This window comes from Silene latifolia, chromosome 4 (genome assembly GCF_048544455.1).
Source record: "Silene latifolia isolate original U9 population chromosome 4, ASM4854445v1, whole genome shotgun sequence".
NCBI classification, from domain to species: domain Eukaryota; kingdom Viridiplantae; phylum Streptophyta; class Magnoliopsida; order Caryophyllales; family Caryophyllaceae; genus Silene; species Silene latifolia.
The window spans coordinates 92989415-92992496 of record NC_133529.1 but is presented as its reverse complement, the minus strand read 5'-3'; the positions used below and the strand labels follow the sequence as shown (position 1 = coordinate 92992496).

Sequence of the window (3082 nt, the reverse complement as noted above, 5' to 3'; positions counted from 1 at the left end):
TTCTTTGAGGTTTTGTGTCCTTGGTAGGAAAGGAGTACAAACCTTGCATTTTCATGGCAAAATGAGACTAAATTGATTGAATTCAATGACCAAGCATCAAGGAGAGACAAGATTAGAAGGCCTTTGTACATACTATAGTAAATGGGCAATGATGAGAAAAGATCCTTGCATCCCCGAGGAAATCCCCAAGGATTTTATGAAGAAAAAGAAAGAAAAGAAGAAGAAACAAGACTGCCCAGCAATCCGTGCGTCTTCCCCAGAAGACGCCCGTCCACCAAGCCACAATCCGTGCGTCTTCACCCCAAGACGCCCGGGCACAAACTCCAGAAGACGTGCGTCTTCACCCCAAGACGCCCGGGCAGAAACCACCGAATCCGCCCGTCCCGTGCTAAAGACGCCCGGATTCCCAGGCAGACCCATTTCGTCTTCTTCAAGCTTCAAGGAAGGATGCACATCTTTTTCTAGAGACCGGAGTCTCCCTAGAGACCGGAGTCTTTCCAAAAAGACCGGCGTTTCCTTAAGTAGGGACTTAATCGTCATTTAAGCCCTTAGTTAACCCTAATTCATCCACCTAATCCCCACTATTAATACCCCATTAGTCTAATTAGAAGAGCATGTTCTTCTTAGCAATCTTGTAATCAACAATTAATCAAGTTTTAATACAAGTTTTATTTCCTTAATCTCTCTCTTGTTCATCCTTTATTTTGGGTAATTGAAGATTATTTGGGTTATTATTGGGAGATTGACAACCTTCCAATCAAGCATCAAGTACTTCTTTTATTCTTTGCTTTATTATTGGAATTATTAGTAGGTATAATTTTCTTAATCCCTTCTTAATTATTGTTAATTACTTTCATTTATTCATCATGTTTCACTTTGTTGGTATGATTGACAACCTTGCTAGCATGTTCAATATGATAATGAGTGAGTAGTTTCCTTAGCTAGGGTTAATGGGTAATTAGGGGAAACCAACATGGGGAATGATTCATGCTTAAACTAATATGCTTTCATGGTTTATTTGCTTGCTTGTTATGATCTCAACTCATGCACATGTTATGTTTGATGAAATGCGAGCCTATGAATCCTTGCATTTTTTACCCATCACCTATCTTTTCAATGAGACTTGTAAGACATAAACCAACTCGAGTCTCATTAGACCATGCATGTTGTTGAGTAGGGAAGACTAAGTCGACTTGTAGGTGTTGTACAATCTAATCGATTCGGCTCCGGGACCCAAACTTTCCTAGGATTGTAAGATATAAACCAACTCGATCCATCACAACAATAATTGCTTGCTTATAACTTGAGAATATGTTTGTATGATCAATTCCCATGAATCCCCTATGACCCCATGACACCCTAGTGCTTTTTATCAATTGTTTACAACCCTTTTTATTCATCTTGCTTGTTTACTTTCATTGCTATTTAGTTTAGTGATCTTCTATTCAAACCCCAATTGTGACACCCCTAAGACACCACTAGTTGCAATAGAAATCTCATCTCAATTCCCGTCCCTTGGGATCCGACCTTTACTTGCCTCTTTACTAATTGTAGAGTTGTTGGTGAATTTATAAATTGTGTTTTGGTCTAGGTGCTCCTAACGACAAGTAACCGAAAGATTTTAGATACACGACCAAAAATGGCGCCGTTGCCGAAGACGGTGTTAACTTGATTTAGATTTTCTTATATTGTTATTAGTTGTGTCTTTCTTTGCCTTGGGGAAGTAAAACTCCTCAAGGTTTGTTCTAATTGTTTTTGAGTTGTTTGATATTTTGCATGTCTAGAAGGTCACAAGGTGACTTGTTACCCTTTGATCGTGAAATTGAAAGAACTTTGACAACCAATAGAAGACTTGCTAGGAGAACTTTGAGAGGTGTTAGTGAGGTTATTCAACCAAATACTATTGAGTTCATCAACCCTTTTGCAAGAGAAGGTGAGGAGAACCCAACACAAAATCCAACACAAAATCAACCCACAATGCCTAACTTTTCATCACATTCCGTACCCACCGAGGAGAACCTACCCAATGGTACTCCCACACCACAATATCTAACCGGAAATTTTATTGCCAAATCCGCATTTATCCAATTAGTCGAAAGAAGCCAATTTGGGGGGATGCCTAGTGAAGACCCTCATTCTCATATGGAGGCTTTTTGCGATTATTGTGATGCGATTTCTCAAACCAGTGTAACTCAAGACCAAATTCGATGGGTCTTATTTACTTTTTTTCTAATTGGCACCGCGAAACAATGGTTGAAAAGCCTTGATAAGGCTACTCTCGGAATTGATTCTTGGAAGAAATTGGCTCTAGCTTTCTACAAAAAGTTCTATCCACCGGAAAAGACTAACATGCTAAGAGCTCAAATCACGGGCTTTAAGCAAAGGGATGAAGAATCTTTGTATGAAGCTTGGGAGCGATTCAAAGGAATTTGTCGCTCATGTCCTCATCATGGACTTAGCGAGTGGTTCTTGGTACAACAATTTTGGAACGGTCTATATGAAGATTCAAGGAACATTCTCAACATGGGATCAAATGGAATGTTCACCGAAGTTGATGACAATCAAACTTGGAACAAAATTGAGGAAATGGCGGTCCATAACTCACAATATAGTAGACCTCGCAAGGCTACTAGAGGAGGAAAGCATGAAGTGGACTCCGTTACTCAATTGGGTGCTCAACTTAGTGCTCACATTGATACCATCAATTTGAAGTTTGAAAAAGCTATGGCTAAACTTGAAGAAGCCTCAAAATCACCAAAGCATCATGTTAATGCCATGACGGCACCTTCATCAATCCCAAGTGGGATATGTGAGAATTGTGGAACTTTGGGACATGACCAAAGTGAATGTAGGGGAACAAATGAACAAGTGAATGCTTTTCAGGCATACAAGAGTGGTACCCCTTACTCCAACTATTACAATGAGAACACCAAATTCCACCCAAATCTCTCATACAAAAGCCAAAATGTTCAAAACACTCAACCAACATACACCCCACCTCCCATGAGAAACCAAAATCAAAGACCCTTTTACAACCAAAACCAAGGTTACCAAAATCAAACTCCATACAATCAACAAAATG

The 3082-nt window shown here is 39.6% G+C and overlaps 1 non-coding gene across 1 annotated transcript; it reads right to left on the bottom strand.

The window, feature by feature from the left end:
• Positions 1 to 2349: 2349 nt before the first annotated feature.
• Positions 2350 to 2456, bottom strand: LOC141654279 (small nucleolar RNA R71). Its single transcript, XR_012547840.1, has one exon. It is a non-coding gene; the product is annotated as a small nucleolar RNA R71 (small nucleolar RNA).
• Between the last annotated feature and the right edge of the window lie 626 nt (positions 2457 to 3082).